This window comes from Typopeltis vanoorti, chromosome 2 (genome assembly GCF_054136105.1).
Source record: "Typopeltis vanoorti isolate ZY-2024b chromosome 2, IOZ_Tvanoo_1.0, whole genome shotgun sequence".
NCBI lineage: Eukaryota > Metazoa > Arthropoda > Arachnida > Uropygi > Thelyphonidae > Typopeltis > Typopeltis vanoorti.
This window is the reverse complement of record NC_143550.1, coordinates 50,859,312-50,881,793: the sequence shown is the minus strand read 5'-3', so window position 1 is coordinate 50,881,793 and position 22,482 is coordinate 50,859,312. Positions and strand designations below refer to the sequence as shown.

The 22,482-nt window shown below is 36.0% G+C and overlaps 1 pseudogene across 1 annotated transcript in view; it reads left to right on the top strand.

Moving 5' to 3' along the window:
• The window catches only part of LOC150109007 (BDNF/NT-3 growth factors receptor-like), a 233,062-nt pseudogene that overhangs the window by 185,682 nt on the left and 24,898 nt on the right, over positions 1 to 22,482 (top strand). Inside the window, exons 6-7 of the transcript XR_016549163.1 lie at positions 9,012 to 9,136; positions 13,943 to 14,120. The product of XR_016549163.1 is annotated as a BDNF/NT-3 growth factors receptor-like (transcript). The remainder of the gene's footprint in view (positions 1 to 9,011; positions 9,137 to 13,942; positions 14,121 to 22,482) is intronic.

Here is a 22,482-nt window from a genome sequence, read left to right as displayed (position 1 = left end):
GTTAGCATAGTGGCTATGCGCTTCGCAACCATATACTTGTGGAAGGAATGTCCTAGGTTCGATTACAGTCGACGACACGAGTAACTTAAGTATCGTTCTCAGTCATAGCCAAGTTAGGCGGTCTTGCGGGTGGGCAGCAAGGTTTTTTCTCGCCAGTTATCTGAGATTTTTCATCCTGTAAACCGGTCCCGTGAACACACAGGATACAGCTGTAGGATATAATACGGCAAGGAAGGCAATGGGAAACCACCTTGCTCATAATCATCTCCCTAGTACAGCATATATATTTAATGGTCTAGGTCTATCCCCTTCGTGGGAGATAGTACTTTTTAAATCAGCTAATCTTTCCTAACTTTTTTAACTGTATATATATATATATATATATATATATATTTAATTAATTAATTTATTTATTTTAAATAAGTTAAGAAATTTAATGACCTTTTTTATTTATCTTACTTTAGCTACTTAGGTGGAGCCTTTTGGAATTGTCAGTTATTGTTTAATTAGCTTTTTACATGTACTGAAGATGCCTGTTATTCTCAGGTGAAAATTCTACAAAATAATAATAATACTTTACGTGAGTTAATTCCGTTATTATAATTTTAATTAATATGTCTACTCACGGTATTTCCTTACTGAAACATTCCATCCATATTGCAATATCAATTAGTGCAAATGCTTTTCGCGAAAATCAAATTCAGAATTTCAGTTTTCTTTTAATTTTATTCTATTGGTAGGCATTTGTGGAAAATAAACTTGAACGGATTCATATGAAAGGTATTTTAGGTGGTATATATTCTTTATCAGCAATAAATTTCGTATTATTGACTATTCTTACAACTTCTGTAACGCATTGGAAGCAATGCCCTTTGGGTGGAAACACTTGGGTCGGTTTCTATTTAGGAAATAATTCAAATATTTTAAGGCTTTTCCAATGGTTAGTTAACTAGTCTCATTTGAAAGTGGCAATTTTTTAAGGCAAACCAATTAGAGAACAAACAAGCACATTCGCAGATATCATTATGGATGGAAAGCCAAGTCACTTATCCGAATTATCAAAAGAAGATGAGATACTGCTTTAAATCACTTGACACAATTTAGAACTTAACTGTGAATGAGTATGACATGTTAAAATATCAATTTCTACTTCTTAACACTTTCTGATTTCCTACATGTGCAATAATTCCTGTAATAAGTAAATGAGTTGGATGGTTTCTTTTTTTCTACTTTTTGAGGTTCTTATATGAATAGCCTTCACACTTGATTAGTCCACTGAGAACTAAATCGTGAATGCATTTAAATAATAACGTTCATGCACTTCGTTAATATCAGTTACAGATAGTAAATATATATACGTTATAATATACCATGTTTCATCAGACGCATAATGTTCTTGGTTAAGAATATCGATTTTCAGTTAACTTACTGAAACAATAACATTAATTACTCAACTTAGTTCACGCTGTAATCCTTACAGCAACTTTCTAATATAAGGTTAATCTCTGTGAGACTTCTGTAACAAATAACACATATACTCAAGGCGCATGTTAATAAAATAACGTGTGTCACTGCTATTATCATCTTGTGAGATTCATAATGACACGTGGTTTTCATCATTTGATCAAACACCGAATACGAAACATATTCGGTTTCAGTAGGTCGTCTGAGATCATCTTTGTATGGAATAGTGAAAGCAGAGACTGGAGGCGCTTCTAAAATGAGCTGCACATCATTGCAACCATGAAATAGTGTCTCTTGCTCAATTAGAAGCCGTAAATTACTACTGTGTTAATTTCTAGTTAGTGCATTTGGACATTATGAACAGGTCAGGAAAATAGATCAGTTTCTTATCTGAGTATAGACACGTGTTATGAAGACTACAAATTTTTTAATTTTTATATTAAAAACGCATTCCCCATTTCGTTATCATTTATGTACCAAAACGTAAATAATGAAACGAAGAGGTTTATATATAACTAAAAAGGTCTATAGGAATAAATAAAGTTAATACGTAGACTAAAAGGAGATCGAGAGAAAAATAAAAATATCCCTCGATCTACTGCATTCTCAGTTTCATGTGGTAGGACCTGTTGTCACAAAAGTAGGAAAAGTTACAGAGTATACGCATGATGTTATACTTATAGTCGCTTGCTTATTCTAATTTTTATGCAACCTGGTTGCTTATCCTACTTATTCGATCACATACCCTATTTCTCCTATATCGAGTTGAAAGGAGCGGGAGAGTCTAACAACTGATGGCTTATAATAATAATAATCTGAATTGGAGAAATGTTACTTTCTTTTCAGCTACAAAACTCTTTAGAAAATGGAATTGGAACGAAATAGAAGAAACAATATGAACACTGCAGCATACAAAACGTAAAGGAAATAAATTATAAATATAATTATATATATATATAGTATTAAATACCTGAGGATTTAAAACGGCAATAATTACGAAACAAATAAGAAATTTGAAGAAATCATATGAACAGAGATCTTTAACATAAGATAGAGTGAAGTCAATAAAGATAGCACAGGCAAGATTAGAATCTGATTTCATAAAGCAATTTCAAAGCAGGTAAATTACTGCAATATATTAATTACTGCACGATTATGAAGACTACTTAATAGTAATTAGACATGCTCCTCAAAAAAGAAAAAATATATGAATAATTACGAAATATGTATAACATAAGACACAAAAACGATTATATAACATTAATGGAGGTTATATTCTGAGTGGTTGTTTAATTTAGTGCTCGTGTAAATTTGGTGATTTTTATCTGTTTTATTTTGTTTTTTTATTCTTAAAAAATTAGTGTATTGTAGTGTATTAGCGTAGATTTTCGTGTTCTTAGAGTATTTAATGTTCTTAATAACATTTTTATTGCGATATTGTCAGCATGGCACCAATGCCACGAATAATAGCGGCAAAGCCCACATTGTCCGGAGATTTGAATTTGCGGGATTTGGAGAGAATTTGAAACTGGAGAGAGAGAGAGAGAGAGAGAGAGAGAGAGAGAGAGAGAGAGAGAGAGAGAGAGAGAGAGTATGTATTAAATGTTTCAAAAGTGAGTGTCTGTTAGGTGACGAGAACGCAGCAAATACCGACGGTAAGATCGAAAACGATGTTATTAATGTAGAACGTGTGACCGTGGAAATAGAGGAGAACGAAATGGACGATAATAACGAAATAGCGAGCTTAAATGTTATCCTTCATATGACAAAGCGCAAAATTGAAAAATTGCAGAAGCTGCAAGGGATTAGCAGGACTGTAGACTGTCCTGCTAATCCCTTGCAAAGTGTAAAGAGAAAGAAGCAGGTGATCCGAAGGAATAATAAAGGCCGACCGAAAACAAACAATAAAAACAAGTTAAGGACAAAATTAACGAAACTGTGACAAAATCGTGTTTCCCAGGTGCAAAAAATCACGATATATTAGTCACACCATCCGGATGCAAAAAAGGTAAGTCAAAGAAAATGATTGTCTTTGCTGGAAACGATTTGATAGGTATTCTATGAGAGAGGATGTAAAGGAGTTGTTAGAAGAGGCAAAACTGAACAGCGATTTAGTGAAGTTTGTAAGTCTCCTACCATGCTATGATACAGGCGAACTGAGGAGGGCGTTGATAGCCAATGAGTCTATACGTAGATTGTGCAGAAGGAATGTGTAGGATTTTTTATCTGTGATCTGTGTTTGACGGAAAGAAGGATCTGAACAATGCTGATTGACTTCATCTAAATGGTTTCGGTGTTAGGTGTCTGGAGAGAGCTTTGTTCACCGAGCATACTGAAGCGCAAATTCGGGAAAACTTAAGCAACTAGGGTGGGAACAAGTGAGTTTGTGTGAAGGAACCCATGAGGCGAGTGAGTGTGAGAAGGACCAAGTGTGGAATCTAGTCTCTCAAACAAAACCATTGAATAGGGTAGTCAATTCAGGAAGAAAAGATGGGTGCGGGACTGGGATGCTGCAGTTTCTATATACTAATGCCAAAAGTATCAGGAACAACAGGAAGGAGTTTTTAGCATTAGTCAATGCAACCTCGCCAAACGTTATATGCATTAGTGAGACTTGGCTAACAGCTTACGATGTAGTTACAGGGATTGAATGTGAAGGGTTTAGTATTTTCAGGGAAGATAGAGATGATAGGACAGGGAGAGGAGTACTGATGGTGACAGCAGATTAAATGTAGCCAAAAGGAATAGGAGACAGGTAGGAGAGTGGCTGTTCATTTGAAGAAATCTGGTGTGAGATTACGGCCAGTAAGACAAAATATACAGCTGGTTATTGCTATAGGCCAGGAAGTTCCACGGATGATTGGGAAGACATGCATAGCCAAATTAGTACAATGAGTACAGGTCGAGTGATTATTATGGAGGACTTCAACCATGGTGAAATAGACTAGAAGGATCACATGTCAGGAAGGAAATAGAATTTATAAACCTGCTAAGAGATAATTACTTAAGGCAGCGTGTGATGGAGGGGACTAGGAGTGGGAGAGTACTGGACCTGCTCATAGGATCAGAAGAGCTATCCATAACCAAGGTGACAACATTGCCTCCAACTGGTGAAAGTGACCATGTGATCCTGATTTGAGAGATTGCAAAACATGAGGAATATTCTATTAAGAGGGGGTATTTGTGGAAATACAAGGTAGGTGATTAAGACATGCTTAGCAAAAAAGCTTAAATCTCACCATGGATGAGTAACATCATTAAGCATGAGCTGCAGAAGAAGATGTTGTGGAGGATATACAAAGAGAAAAGTGACCAGCATGGCGGGGAGGGAAAAATCAGATTACGAGAAGAATCTAGCCAAGCAGGTCAAAGGAAATCCCAGAGTTCTTTCGCTACATGGCTGCTGGATAGATATCAAAACGTGGCATACGGAGGAGCAGAATCGAGGCGAAAACAGGTGACTAATGGTGTGCTGCAAGGTTCAGAGCTCGGACCATTGTTGTGTAATTTGTACATAAATGATGTGGAGATGTGGGTGTAAGTTTAATGTCGAGAAATGTAAAGTTATGCATTTTGGGATATATAGATTACATTGATGGCAGTGTACTCCAGGAGATGGATGAAGCTAGTGATTTAGGGGTAGTGGTTGATAGAGAGTTAATGTTTAGAGTGTATATTGCTAAGGTTTCTAAGGTAGCTCATAAGATTAGTTGGGTATTGAAGAACACATTAACAAGTAGAGATAAGGAAGTTGTTATTCCTCTTTACAAGGCCTTGACTGTACTCAAGCCTGGTCCCCTGGGTTGGGTTTCTTGGGGATAAGGAAGCAGTGGAAAGAATTCAGAGTCAAGTGGTCAAGATGGTGAGTGGCCTGTGGAATGTTCTCTATAAGATTATATTGAGGGTGTGTGGATTGCCGAAGTTGGTTGGTAGGAGAAAAAGGGGAGATACCATAGAAATAGTTAAGTTGCTTAAAGGATTTGATATGATTGATGCAAGGGAAATGTTTCAGTACTTGGCTAGAGGGATCAGAACAAGGGGGCCATCCCTGGAAGTTGAATAAAGGTATAGTTTTTGGATGTGTGAGGACTAGATTTTTTTTGCTTGGAGAGTTGTGAATGAGTGGACTGTATTGCTAAAGTCAGTTGTGAGTGCTTTGTCTATTAATGATTTCAAGGAGAGGTATCATTTTGTGGATAGATTGGGTCTTCCTTGATGAGTCTTCGTAATCCAGGGAGGCGCCCGTATAATAATAATAATAATAATAATAATAATAATAATAATAATAATAATAATTTAACTCCGAGAACTAGAAACACAAAAATTAATAATGATATTAGGATATATGGAAAGAATATTTAAAACAAAAACGGAGAGAAAATCGTAGCGTTTATAGTATATATCAGTCCTAAAGCAATACTCTCTTTCTATAGGCATAAAGCTTTACATATATTAACCTTGTCAGCAACCGGATGGACATCAAATATCGATTATTTTACACGGAAAAAACTTTGAAACTTTCTTTAGATGTTATAGTACACAGGTTATAAAAATAAGCATTTGGGATTACCAACTGAAATAGGTGTAATTAATAAAGAAGCAAAAAAGGATGAAACGTCCTCTTATAAATCTACATTATTAAACAATAAAAATGAACAATGTCTATACGAGCAGAAAATTAGGGAATTCACAGATCAAAAAGTGAAAAAGTAGAACAGAGTTGCATATACAAGTATATGAAATTGTAATGAAATTAAAATAAAAAGAAATATACCATAAATCGTTAAGAAGGAAAATATTAAAAGGTGAAAGAGAATTCAAAAGAACAAGACCTTATATAAGAGAGTACGAAACGCACAGACAATCATGGAACGAAATGGTTTCTAATTTAAAACAAGAAAGAAGACACACACACATAGAGAGAGAGAGAGAGAGAGAGAGAGAGAGAGAGAGAGAGACTGTTTACTATTATGTAAAGTAGCTCCTCATTCCCTCTTAGTACTATCACAAAATATCCCTTCTCAACAGTGCGACGTAATTTATGGACAGGCTAATCAAATAATAGCTTGAGGCTTAGTTCTAAATATTGTTAAAATGAGTAAAAACACTTCATCCTAAAAAGCATTATAATAATTTCAACTGTTATTGGAATAAAACAAAAGCATACATTTGACGCCATTTTTAAATTGAAAAAAAAAAAAAAACTTTAATTAGATATCTTGTCTTATTACACTGCGAAACAGATATAAGTACTATGAGTATTGGGAAATGAAATAAGCACATTGATAAAATATTAAAATGTGCCTTCAACATCTTTCATGAAAGTCAATTTTATTACAATGAAAAACAAAAATAATACGTAGACATTTAAGTAAATCCGTGGTGACAAGATGACCATAATTAATTTTCCTCTAGAACATCGGTTCCGAACCGGTGGTACGCGTACCCCTGGGGGTAAGTGCTGGGCCGTTCACGGGTACACGAAAAATAATCAGTAATGGCGGAAAAACAAGTAAAGTAAACAAAATGCTAAACGTTAGTTACGAACAATAAATGTTAAGTTTGAATCACAACTATTTTAAAAACAAGAGGTGCAATTTATAGAAATGGGTTTAAAAGGGATACACAAGTGGAAAAAAGTTAGGAACCACTGCTCTAGAATAATCAAGACATGGGAAGAAAGATTCCGCGAAACAAAATTTAGTTCGATAGAGGGAATATCGCGTTGTTGTAGCCCAGGAAGATCCAGGATGAAAATTTGCATATAACGAAGTTGTTCGATCGTTTTGCTGGTATCATAAGAGCTATAAAGTAAATGGAAAACTTCACAACTGCATTCCTATTGATAGTCGTTTTCAAACATGTGCCTCACTTTACCCTGTCGCGCGTTACTTGCAAAGTGCAGGAGTGCACGTTGCAAGTAACGCGCTTTGCATCAGCCGCTCTTCGTGAGTTTAGAAACCTCTAGAACTTGCGTAAAGATCCTCTGTCAGCCAACATAATTAGATTGATGAGTCAACAGCTTGAAGAAACAGAATCTTTGGAAATTGGACGAAAACCAGTGCCACCACAGGTAATTGAAGAAGTTCTCACCGCCATTGTCGACAAATCACACGAAAATGTTGCTGATAGTAGCGGCGGCCGTGTATTAGCACTACAATTCGATATGTCTTATTCCACGGTACAGAAAGTCTTGTGCAAAATTATTACATTTTATCCATACAAGATCAGCCGCGTACAGCAGCTGCTATAGGATGATTATGATAAGCGACAGACATTTTTTCTGACCTTTCTGATGAGACTGGAAGTCGAGGATGGAAAATTCTGCGTGGAAATGGGACGCATTTTTATCTGAACGGGGCTGTAAACATCCAAAATTGTGGAACTTGGCTTCCGAATCATCCCATGTGCTCCAGGAACTCTCATTACATTCACCGAAAATTATCATTTCGTGTGGCTTCATAGAAAATTTTGAATAGGGACCATTCTTTTTTGAGGACATCACTCTGATAGGACCAGTAACTTGTTCCATTACAGTCCGAAATATCATGATATGCTGAACAGTTCGTCATTCGGTAACTTCAACGACGACGACGATGTCTGGATGAGATAGACCATTTTTATGCAAGATGGAGCACCTCCCAACATTGCACGACAGGAAAAACAGCTTCTCCGGCATCACTTCACAGAAGAAAGAGTGATTAGTCGCTTCTTTCTGGTCGCATGAACACCTCGCTGCTCCCATGCGATTGTTGGTTATGGAGTTGCTTGAAGGCCAACGTCTATCGTGGCAGTGTCTCGAACTTGGTGGCTTTAAAGAACAACGTATCACGGACTGTAACAAACATTCCTTCAGACATGTTACGTTCTTGCTGTTGAGAATGTTGTGTATAAGATGCAATGTGCAGAACGGTGGCTACATTGAGCCATTTCTTTCGCATGGGTGAACTCAATGTGCTCGAGTTGTGCAACAAGTTTGAGACAACACTTACGCTCCAGTAACTGTTATACCATAATTACTGTGCTAAATTAAATTGATGTTGAATGTTTTATTGCTGTGTTATCATAAGTGCAACACATAAAGTTAATATTTCATTTCAGTTTAGGCTTTTTTTATTCATTTGTCTATCCATTTTAACAATTTTTTGCATTGTAAAAAAGCACCATTTTCCTCTATTGGTGACTTTTCGAACGAACATTTTTTCATGGAATCCTTCTTTCCGTGTCTTAATTAGTATCCCTACCAATATCCCTGCCACCGGAATGTTACCAAATTTGGTGACATTCCGGTAATGGGATCGAGCTACATAAAGCTCTGAATAGGGGAAGTTTAATTATGGCCACCCTGTATACAGTAACAGAAATTCATCGGATAGGAATTTTTGAAAACAAAAAAGTACACCACGATAAACAAGGTTGCAATAAAGTATACGCTATGCAATAAAATACCCATGTAAAAACAATAAACGACTTTAAAAATGACGCAAAAATATTTATTGCTCATGATTTGCTTATCAATAGTATCTCAAATCTCTTTCTTTCCGTAGACCATGAAGTAACTCCTTGGATGGTATTCGAATATATGCAATACGGAGATCTTGCAGAACTGTTAAGAAATAGCAGCTCGAGATTCAGGAGTTCTCAAGAGGAAGTTCCCATTAGCCTAACACAGGTACAGGTAACATGGGAGATTTTTTTCGGCCTATTCACTTATCGCAGTTCAAAATGTTGCAGAATAATCGCTACAATCGAAAACTGCTTTCCGAAGCTCAAATGAAGTTTAAATTGTGAATAAATATTTTAGGGAAATAAATAGTAAAACAGCTATTACTTATTAATAATCCATTCATTTGGTACCCCTAATAATGTAAACTACAAAATGGTGATTATGAAGACAGCAGATTTTAACATTTTAGAAATGTTAAATCTTCATCTTTCTTCTTAGAAATGTTAGGTCAGTATCTTCACCGTGTATATATATATATATACACACACACGGTGAAGGCATTCATATATGCCATGATGAAGTAGAACTCCGCATAGTTGAATCCAAAGAAATTATCCTAGACTCTTCTCACATAAACAGTAACCTTAGTTATAGTTTGCAGACTCACATAGCTCTGCCATCAGACACTGGCGCACTCATGAAGTCACACACACACACGCATATGCCTTACAGTAGAACTTTAGCCTGGACTGTAGCTTCAGTTCAAACTTAATTTCAGTTTGAACTGAAGGCATTCATGTGTTTGCTTTTAAAGTTCTTACTCCCGAAGAAGTCGGCATTCCGACGAAACGTGTGTTATGTTAAATTAAGTAATTTGTTTTTCTAATTCTCGGAATTCAGTCAGCAAATAATATGAACACACATATATACTGTATGTGTTCATATTTTTTTATACTGACTGAAATCCGAGAATGAGACAAACAATTAATATATTTAACACACAACATGTTTCGTCGGAAAACCGACTTCTTCAGGCGTGAGAACATTGAAAGCAAAATAAAAAACACTACAAAGAAACATTGTACCACTACAAAATAGACTATAAACTTCTGTTAAGTTTGAACTGTAGCTACATTCCGGGCTAAAGTTCTATTGTTAGGCATCTGCGAACGTGTGACTTCACGAGTGCGCCAGTATCTGATAGCAGAGCTAAATGAGTCCGGTAAATTGTAACTAAAGTTACTGTTTATGTGATGAGAGTCCAGGAAAATTTCCTTAGACTCGACTATGCGGCGTTCTACCTCGTCGTGGCATACATGAAGGTTTGAAGTTGTTGTTCAGTTTATCTCATGTTGACGGTCTTCACTATTTGTGTTCACTGAGAACAGGACATCTTGAGGGGGCTCTTGCTCTGGTTCTGTTGTAAGCAATGTCCATTTGATATTCCTCGAGACGTAGGAGGAAGGACTTCTCAGTTTGGCCATAATATGGCTTCCCGCAGTCACATGTGATTTTATACACCCCTGGAAACTGAAGATGGTTGTGAGCCTGTTTGGGTTTGCTTAGAATTGATCTGAGTTTAGGAAGAGTATGAAAGCACGTTTTTATGTTAAATGTTTTCAAATTCTTCTTAGTTTCTGGGAGAGAGAGCTGATGTATGGTAAAGAGATATAACCTTTGGGGTTTGTGCTGTGTTTCTACGTTATTTTGATGACAGTGGTATAGTTGTTTATTAATAGTTTTTGAAGAGTAGCCATTATTTGCGAAGGTTCTTTTTAGATGTTGTAGCTCATATTTTATCTCTTCCTCATCTGACAATACAGATCTGGCCCGATGCGCTAGAGTGGAGATGATTCCAAACTTCTGTGCTGGATAGTGGTGTGAGGGCGCATGCAGGTATCTATGTGTGCGTTGATTTTCTAAAGATCGAGATTTTTATGGAGTCAGACATCTTAGTAAGTTTGACATTTAAAAAGGCAGAGATTCATTTTCTTCCATTTCCATTGTCAATTTGATGTCTGGGTAGAAGTTGTTTAAGTGATTTAAAAAAGTGTGAAGATTATCTATACCGTATTACCAAATAAGGAATATGTCATCGACGTATCTCAGCCATATTTTAGGCTTACGTGTAGCAGAAAAGATTGCCTTTTGTTTGAAATCCTCGAAAAAAATGTTGTGAAGTATTGGAGATAGAGGGACTGCCTATTGCCAATCCCTTATTCTGGTTATAAATTTTCTCTTCAAACTCAAAGTACTTTGAGTTTGAAGAGAAAAGTAATTCGAATTAGTCCATTTACAAGAGTAATAAAATCACAAATAAATTAAAAATACTTCTTGCATAATTTATGTCCATTTTTTCACTATAAATTGTAAAGATAAGTGAAATCTTAAACTTATAAACTTTGACAAGGACTTGCAAACTAATCAGAGTTATTGTTGTTGTACTTTGTTATTTTATCTACTAGAGAATAGAGGAAAAAGTATTCTTATGAGCAAAGAGACATCATCTGCTTTCATCGACCTTTATTTACTTAGTTTTGGCTTCGAGTAAAAATAAAAATAATGGTGGAAGGCGCTATGCATCTTATCGTTTTTCATTCCCAGCACTTTGTTTACTCAATCTTGAAAGTCGAATCCTTCCAGTACCGAACTAATAATAAAAGCCTCTGCCCTTTCCTATAACTCATCAAAACTAAAACACATCCTAAAAATGTCATTAAAAAGATGTGTTACTATCTCTCATACAAACTGCCAGACTCTTATGTCAAGAAATTGTTTTCTTGTAATTATCTCCCGAGATCACTACATCAGCAAAGATTGGATGTGGACATACGTGCTTAATGAGACAACAGACTCTGCAGCATCAGGAATAGGAAATGTTTCGAAGCAAAACATGTATCTGCATAAAATTTAATAATCTATAAATGTGTGTGATGACAGTAGCAATAAAAAATTAATAATCTTCTGAATTAGTGTTTTTACTGAAATGATTAATCTTTGGTTCAAGATGCCTTTTGTTCATCTACCAGTAGATGAGGGAAAAAAAAGGCAACTTTCCCAGTTACATATGGAAAGTTAGTATTGAATGTGTACTTCAAAGTACAGTCTCTGTATCTTCTAGTTTCAACCTAAATATAATATCTTTGGTTCACTTATGACGTTTGGCAGCTTTTAGTTTGCTCAGAATGAGTCTTGATAGTCATCAAACGAATCAGTATCTTCATCGTTCCCTCTCATGCTAAAATTCTCCATAATACTTTTCAACAACAACAACACACACACACACACACACGGAGACAATCTCATAATAGTCCATGGTGCATGACGGCACCAATAGACTACTAAGAGATCATTCCCTTCAAATAGAGACCTCTCAGCGGTATTGGCTAAGCATCGCTTTTCTGAGAGAGAGAAAATCTCATCTAATGGTCTATAAAATTCCTCCTAATGGAAGGAATTTTGTAGTCCTGTTTTCAACAAAGTCCATATTATATATATTCTTGCTGAAGCATTTTTTTCCTTTTAGCAAAACAGACAAATGGATTTTGGGAGCGAACATCGTTGACAAACATGACAACTGATGCTACATGATCTTACATGTCCCAGCGAAAGCACTAAAAACAAAAAACTCTACAAACAAAAGCATTTGGTTTTTTGTTCTTTTCTGCAACTGAACAGATGTCTGGATTTTCGGTTTTTTCTATTAACGTCCGTCTCTTAGAAATTTCTGTGAGCAATATAAATGGAAAAAACCGAAAATCCATAAAAATTAAATATTAATCATCATGTAGTTAATAAGTCGTCATAATTTAGAAAATCTAACTTTTTAATGTTCATATAAGTTTTCGCACAGTAGGACACATCAGAGAAAGTTTCCATTTAATATAAGAAAAATTCAACGGATTTATTATCAAACCATTCAAGAAACCAGTAAATCTCAGTGTCACGAAATTATCAGAATTTCTGCCGCAAATAGCAGATTAGCATTGACGCTTCCCATTGTTGGTTTATGAACTGAGTGACAAGCGAGAAAGTGTGGCATCTGGATACATAAAGGCAAAGAAATTTCGACATCTGCGCACCATCTATCATTTATGTTTGTTTTTCTTCTTCATTTCAGGGAGAGACTGATAAGATAGCGATGCCAAGAATAAATATACACAAATTTTAGATCATCCGATTTTTAGAACACAATAGAGCATTGTTTAAGTACGTGTACATGGAACCATTGATGTTTCGACCTAATTACAGTAGTAGGAAACGAGGAACAGGAATATGGTGCCCTATTTCTTGATCCCGGTCATATGCACAGCATCGCTTGTGACATCGCGTTTTCATGAGGGTAAGCAGTGCGTAACGTCATTAATTATAAGCAATAATGTATCACGTAAAGTCTCTAATTGACATGAAATGAACATACTTTTTTAGAATCCGTGCAGTAGAGTGCTTTCATCGGATTAAGATGCAGAACAGTCATGTCATCATTAATCGTCTTAAAGGGCGATGAATGTAAATAAAAAATCAAGGTGAGCTTCTCCATACACTGTAAGCGTTGCAAACTGTCAGAACCCTTACCAGCTCTGGACCGAATTCGACGCTACTGTCTCGCTGTTGTGTTTACTTCCTTGAATCTGTGTGTGTGTGTGTGTGTGTGTGTGTGTGTGTGTGGTGTGTGTGTGTGTGTGTGTGTGTGTGTGTGTGTGTGTTGATGTGTGTGTGTGTGTGTGTGTCCTTTCCACCCCTCAAGTTGCAAATCAATCGGCCATTTAATAACTAAGGGTTATAAATTCCGATAACTCTACTCAATAGACCAAACTTGGTATTTTCTTCAAGCCACGGTAAGCCTCTAATAACATTAATAAACATGGATGCCAACGAATTCTAACTAGCAGCCTATTGGAGGGAGAAAGGGAACGCTATCCACTCGACCAACAATACTGGCAAATGTATTTCATTCCTTTCTTAATTAACATTATATTACTTTAACAAAAATTGCACTGATAGCCAAATTTGACTTTTATTTTCCTTCAGCCGGATCTTCTTTGGATTGCTACTCAGATTGCCAGAGGAATGGTGTATTTGTCTTCACAGCACTTTGTACATCGAGATTTTAGCTACAAGAAACTGTTTAGTAGGTGAAAACCTGTTTGTTAAGATTTCAGACTTCGGAATGTCACGTGATGTGTATACTTCAGACTACTAAAGGTGAGTTAGAAATTCAACCACAAATAAAAACTGACAGTTTATTCTCTCATGATAATGATATGCTTATTTCTGAAGCTCTAGTTATGACCAGATTACCTACTGATCTAACTAATGATCACTAGGTGTGATCAATAGATTGAATCTAATTCTAAATCTAAGCAGACAAATACTATGTTTAAATATATACACTCCGTTAATGTAACAGAATCGAATTTCTGTCACATTAATGAAGTTTCTAACACTAGCATTCAACACAACTGATATTTCTTGACAGCCACGTTGCTAAATTAACTTTAGCAAAGTTAATTTAGCAACAATGCTGTCCCTAACTATTTTCAAGGAATGATGATTGCGTAGTACTGTTTCTCTTAGATTTTGCAACTTATCTGTATTGCCGAATTCATACATAATTCAAAACATAGACTGAACAGTTAAAATAACTGCTCCCATAATTCGGCTGAAGAAACTGATGTTTTCCCGAAATGAAAAACAAGCTTTAGTTCAAAGTGATTTATAAACAGTGCTTCTCGGTTCTAAGATTTTCTGGTCGAGACAAAGTGCCATTTGGGATCCCTCCCACGCTAAAAAAAAAGCATTCAAAAAGGGAAAAAAAAGGGGCTTAAAAATGTTTTCATCTATGCGAAAGAGTAGTGTGTGTGTGATGTGTGTGTCAATTCTAAATGATAAAGGAACTTGTATTTTATTCGATAATAATCAAGTTTTCCATGATCAGTGGAAATCTTTCAATCTTGCAAAAAAAAATAGAATATTTATTACGATGTTTTAATAATTTCTGTTTTGAACTGTTTTTGAATTTTTTTTTATGTTGCTCCACGCATGAAAGATTATTTACAAACTTACAGCACATTTTGCACTGTGGGTGGGTTAAGGATTTTTTTTTTCTATTTGTATCAATATTTTTATGTACTTTTCTGTATGTATTTTTTACATAGTTGGAAACCCTGCTCTAGTGACTAAATATGGAACTTTTTCAAGCCACTCCAAGCATCCAATAATGGGGGCAGGGTGGTCTCACACTGGCTATTCCGGATATTATCACAGGTACAGCATAGTCGTACTCAATTAAATAGTCTCTCTCTCTCTCTCTCTTCTCTCACTCTCTCTCTCTCTCTCAACTCTCTCTCTCTCATCTCTCTCTCTCTCTCTCCTCTCTCTCTCTCTCTCTCTCTCTCTCCTCTCTACTCTCTCTCTCTCACACTACACAAACACACACACACATAATCTACTTTTTCCTTTCATCTTTCATAACTAAAATACTCATATAAATGTTCCCACATTTAAGATGCCACTCAACCAAAGAACTAAAGGATGCACATTTGTATGTTTAACCGACTGCATTATGAAAGCAAGGTGAACTCAATACTCTCAATCTAACGAAAGATTTTAAAGGAATGCACTCATTACAACGAAATGCTTCTCATATTCTCTAAATGTGAACTTGAAATTGACTGAAAATGAATCCACGATTATTAGAATGACATTGAAAAGGACAGTTCGCCTTTTGAATTTCAGCGACTTTAAATTAATTTATTGATTTGTGTATTTAGTGAGGGGGAAATATATTTATTCAAGGTACACACTAAGAAATCTTAGTCTAAGAAGTTTAGCACGTTACCTAGCGTTACTTGAATCTTTATTCAATTAGATTTTTAAAAACAATCATAATAAAGTTACTTTTAATGATTCCACTTTACCAGGTAAATGATTATTAAACTTTTGCATGCATGCATATTTTATGTATTCATATTTATATGTCATCCAAACACGTATGTGTCAACTTCTAGGCAGCAGTTCATAGTGGCTATCACACCTTTTGGTTGGAAATAGCTGGGTTTCATTCCTCTCGTAGAACGAAAAGAATGTTTATAATTTACTCTTTCAGATAAATTAAATACTTTATATTAGTCATTTATCTTTGTCTCTAGTTGCAGATACGGGTAGCTCCAGTACCTAATAGGCTTTGCTATTTTGTGTTATCATTTAATATCAGAGCCAAGAAGGAACCTCTTTAATTTTTCAGAAAATTCTTATATTGATGTTAATGAAGTTTTTTTAACTGACGGCGAAGTAGCAATCTGATCAGTAATGGTAGAGTTTGAGAACACACAATTGTCAGAGAACGCACCAATTCATAGACATTGCCTATTTGCCTTGTACCTTATCTAAAACTAACACATTGTATTAGTTTGTAATTCTATAAAATAATGAAATATAAAAGTGGGACTTACTAGTCTTAAGTAAAACAAAAACTAAGCATTTAAAGCAGAAAGTAAAATAATGATAATAATTTTAAAAAATTATTTACAATGATTTATTTATAGTGCAATATTTACAATAAGTATTTAAAAACAAAATAGTTTTTTCATTTTAATAATATTGCTTTTGGGTGAGATATAATACAACTGCAGGTAACCTCGATCTTGTGTTAAGCTTATTTAAGAATGACATTGATCAGTTATGCATATGAACTTGTTGCTGTGTTGGTAATAATTCAGATATATATTATCGCATCACTATGGAAAACACACACACTCACACATGATTCATGCATAAATACATACATAACACGATATCTTGGAATACACGATGCATAACTAAACCGGATAAACGGAGTTCGATAATGTTTTACATTGCATTTATTGTTATGTAGAGCGCGTATTCACATAGTGTAACTTTAAGTCTCTTTTCAGAACATTGTAGTTTGCAAGGTTTTATTATTATTATTATTATTATACAGGTATCTCCATGGAGTCAGAAGACTCAACGCGGAACTCATTCACTGACGAAGCACTAACATCCATTCCACCTATTCACCACTCTCCAAGCAAAATGTCTAGTCCTAGCATCCCGGAGAACCACGCTCTTACAGAGTTTGCACGGATGATCCTTCTCATTCTCTTTCTTTCTACCATGCATTGAAAAATGATCCTATAAAACCCCTTTAATAACTTATATGTCTCTAGCATGTCTTCTTTTTTTTTCGCTTGTCAGCTAGTTTTTGAAGCCTGCGGACCTTCAATCTACTCCTCATAGGAAGCATTCCATAGCCCTATGACACTCGCCTCTGAATCCTCTCCTTTATTTCATCTCCACGGAATCCAGGTGAGCAGATCTGTATGAAGTAGTCCAAATGTACTATAGCCTTATAAAAGGGAACAATAACACCCACATCCTTGTTAGTGTGTTCTTCGACAACCACGTAACTTGATGTGTTATTTTGGCAACCTTCGCCCTCGAAACTTCAACTCCCTGTCCACAGTCACTCCCATCTCCCAGGCCTCATCAGTTTCCTACAGTTGAGTTCCATCAACACAGTAGAGAGCTGTGATCTCATCTTCCCAAACACTTGGCCACATTAAACTGGCAGCCATTTATCTTTGCCCATATTGTCATTCTATTTAAGTCGTCCCGCAGGATCCCTTCATTTACTATTGCTCTTCCCAGTTTTGCATTATCAGCAGAAAACTAAATATTTCCGTCAAATAATATCCTATATCACTGATGAACAAATTAACCAACAGAATACCAAGTAATGAGTATCTGATATCTGTCCATTAGCCACCCTACACTCCAGATTATGAGATTCATATTTATCCTTTTTGCTCCAGTTTATGCAACAGACTTCTATGTGGAATCCTGCAAAATGTTTATGCAAAGTCCAGCAATATTATTGGATATTTATTTCTTTTATTCAACTCAATTGTTCCTTTATTATAAAAGTAAGCAAATTACTAATGTAAGTCCTACCCTTCACAAAATCATTCTGCACCTTATAGAGTATCATATTTCTATCCGCTCAGTCGTGATTTCCTTTACTAATTTTTCAAAAATCTTAATTAGCACTCCTGATATACTGATTGGCCTATAATTTGCTATTTTTTCTTGAAGCCTCCTTCATGCTATAGGAATATTTTGCCCTCTTTCCACTCCGCTGGCACTTTCCCAATACTGAGGCTTAAATTAAACAGCCTGATTCGAGGGAGATGATAATTCCCTTGCCCACTCTTGTAATATAGGCCAATATGTCATATAATCCCATGGCCCAGTTCTAATTGAGGTTTCACAATGTTCTAAGTGCTTCTATTTCTTCAACCTCTATTCTCTCATCAGTCAATGTCTCACATCCAGCGTTGCAAAATCACCACCTAGATGGTACACCCTTAAAAAATGATCACTCAATAACTGAACCAGTTATTGAGTGACCAGTTACCTCTTAACCAGTCATTCCTCCACAGTCACATAACGAAAGAACTCTTTAGATTTCTTTTGGCCTGATCAGCTAGCTTTCTCCTAATTAACTTTGACCTTGCTAACGATACAGATCACCCTTCTTGCCTATGCCTACTGCTCATGGGTATGCTGACCATAAAATTTATATTCCCTCCATAACTTTTTTTTGTCTGCAACTCCCACTTAATGATGTTATCATCAATCTAACTTCTACCTGATTTATACCTTGGAAAGCATGGCATGCAACCTCCAACATCTCTCCCTTCCAAATTCTTATGTCACGACCCCCCCCCCGAAAGCTGATTCCTTAGCGTGTCATAATCACCTGCTTTGAAGTTCCATATATATCACTTCTTTACAGAAAATTCTGCATGTCTGACAATCTCCTGGGTCAAAATTGCATGATCACTTACCCCAAGCGGAGATCTTTGGGAAAGTGATCTTAACACTACTTGCAGTAAAATATCTAGCTTGACTAGATTGATTATTGTTAAGTTCTCTGATTCTATAACCAGATTCAGTACTCTCGAACCTCGTGTCTCCTCAACTACATGCTGTCTCAGATAATTATCTCTCAGCAGCTGTATAAATTCCATTTTCCTCCCTCCTGTTACCATTCCTCCTCGCAATTTATGTACCCATAGTTGAAATCAGCCATAATAACTACTCGGCCTGCACTCATCATGCTAATTTGCCAATGCATGTCATGTGCATTCCCCCTATAATCCTGGATTATAGCAGAAACCAATTATGTATTTCGTCCTGTTGGCCTCTATCTCACACAATATAGCCTCAAATGAACTCTCTGCATCTCTGTCTTCCAGACGTACCTCTACTCTTTTTGGCATCAATTCTTCTACTATCATTCTCTCCTCCCCCTCTCCCATTGTTCCTTCTGTCCTCTCTGAATATGCTATATCCTTTGCATTCTGTTCCTATATCATCTTTTGTCAACTAAGCCTCACTAACGACTATAACTTTTTGCCAAGTTGAACTTACCAATGTCAAAAACTCGTTGCACTTATTCCCAATACTTCTGACATTAATATACATAAACTGCAATACTCCCTTCATCCTACAACCTCCCTTATATCTCGTATTACTTAGCCAACTAACGTGACCTATATGCGAGATAGTTAGTTTTCTGAGATTATGCGTAGTTCTGGCTATTTCTCTAGTTGGCATCAATGTAATGCTTTAGCATAACTAAGTATCGGCGTAGGTGTTTAGCTGTTAATATTTCATCGGCAGTTCAGATAACGTTTGTATCATTTCTTTGCTCCCAAAAGATCAGCTTTATCGTTTTAAACTGCAGCGGTATTAATATATTTAGTTTTCTAGTCTGTCTGCACAGGATGCGTAAGTTGTTATAGTTTATATTAATATATTTTCATATAATATCTTGTATACATACAAGTGTTTTGATGTGTAGGAGCAAAATCTTTCACTCTATACAGCGGCTTGCTATTATCCGGAGCTTTGTAAGTGTTTTATGTGGCTATTCCATTATATCTGCTTCAAGATAAATTCCAAGGCATCGTATCATTTTGACATGTGTTATACAGTAATTGTAGTTATGTAAATTGAATCTACTTGGAACCGGGAGACCAAATCAGCGCACAATAATCCAGGTGTAGTTTTAAACTGCACCTGGATTTGATTATGAAAATAACCAAATTTTCATATATACTTATTGTTATTAGAGAAAAACCTAGCTCTTATCCCTTTTTACGAACAAACTTAACTTCCATGGATGTTCCCGTGTTCTCTCCCCAACTTCAATATAACGAAAAATTTTATCTTACGATATCCTATAATGCCCATTCAAAGGTTTATAGATCTCCATCATATCATCCATCTTTCTCTTTATTACGAGTCTGTAATCCACATACTCGCAACTTCCCTCATAATCTTAATCCCATAATACCGATATAACCTTTGTAACTTTTCTTTTCCCCCTTTCAACACCCTCTCAGCCTACTTGGAACCAAGGAAACCAAATCTGCGCACAATAATACAGGTGTGGTTTTATCAGGACCTTATAAAGAGGCAAAATGACTTCCTTATCCTTACATGTCAAGTTTCACTTCAACATCGCAATTATCCTCTGATTTGTATTTGCAACTTTTGCCATGTGATCTTAGAAATTCAAATTCCTGTCCACCATAACACATAATCTTCACCATAACCTTCATCAGTTACTTGTAGCAAAACTCCGCTAATATAATATGCCGCTATGTCTGACATATTCTTTACATATTCTGACATAACGTTACACTTGCTAACATTAAACTGATAGCCATTTTCGTTTGCCCAAATTTCCAGTCTATTTAAATCATTCTGCAAGTGTTGGATATCAGTAGCATCCTTGATTGCCCTGGCTATCTACGCATCATCGGCAAACAATTGTACATCTCCTTTTAGACCCATATTATGTCATTAATGTATAGATTGAACAACAATGGAACCCTGAGATACATCCTTGGTCATCTTAAATTTAGCAGATTCACACCCACCGTATACCACTTTTTGTGGCATACGGTGGGTATGGATGGATCAGTGGATGGTCTCCACTGATCCACTGATGTGTGCTCACTTGACTTGGACCCACTGATCCAAGTCAAGAGTTTATATTCCAATCCCATATTCTCCAGTTTATGCAGTATCTTGTACGGTATCCTTTCAAATTCCTTAGCAAAATCCAACATTACCATATATCCATTCACTTTATCTAACCCCTCAGTAACATTGTTATAAAATACATGTATGAGAAAATTGCTAAAACATAACCTTCCTTTAGTAAACCCATTCTGCTCCTTGCAGAGCATAGCTTGTTTATCTATCTATTTCTGTATTCATTTCTATAGATTGAACAACAATGGCCCAAGGACTGAACCCTAAGGTATATCCCTGGTCATCTCAAATCTAGAAGATTCACACCCACCGTATACCACCAGTTCTTACCAACTTCTTTGAAATCTTCACCACCACACTAGAGATATTGATAGGTCGGTAGTTAGACACATCAGCATTTTGCACCACCCTTGTACAATGGAACTATCATAAATTTCTTCCATTCCTGTGGTATCATTCCTGAGCTGAGACGCAAGTTATACAAACATTTGGGAGGCCTAGCCAATTCGGCTGAACATTCCTTTAGCAAACGTGTTGATATTACATCTGTCCCTATTGAAAAATTCTTATTCAGATATGCAACAGCTCTTCAAACTCATTTTCATGCACCTCTAACTCTTCATCCAATGTAGCAGTAGCACTGTGCACCATGTTACATATACCTGGTTGATATATCTTAGCAAAGTGAGCACACATTAATTGAAAAATCTCGTTAGCTTCTGACACTAAAGTACCATCTACATTCAATAAAGTTATTCTTCCATACTCATTTTTTCTTTTGTTTGTGGCATAATGATAAAATTCTTTTGGATTGTCTTTAGCTTGCATAGCCAATTTCTTTTCATACTCCGATTTAGCTTTCTGCACAATACTCGTCACTTTTCTGGCCTGAGTTTTATATATTTCGTAACTTCTCTCACTCATTTTCACGATATTCTTTCCACATCATCTTCTTCTTGTGGATCTCTTGCTTAATAAGGTTGAGCATCCATTTCACTCTCAACCTAGTTATTCTTCGAACACTAGGGATACATTCAGATACCGCCTCATTTAAGCATCATATACTGCCCATTGATACCATGGGACCAAAGATAGTCTACTTCGAGGCTGATCATAATTTTCAGCTTTGTGGTTCAGCATGTAATCGGTTCTAATGGGAACATCGATATAAGAAGCTACTTCCCAAGAAAGCACGGCATAATCACTGTCATTAAATGTGGTAATGTAGTCTTATTCTAAGAGACCCTTCTGACGCTATGAACAAATCTAACACGCTTTGTCCTCGAGTTCCTTCTTTCACAGGCTGCTTGAGAAAGTTGTCTCGCAACAATTCAATAAATTTCTCTTCATTCTTCATGAAATTGCTCTTCTTCCCAATGAATGTTTGTATAATTAAAGTCACCCATAATGATCACTCTTTAAGGCTAAAGTGGAGATGCAGTTCTTCGTCTCTTGTAAGTGAGCCGCCAGGTCTGTAGCAC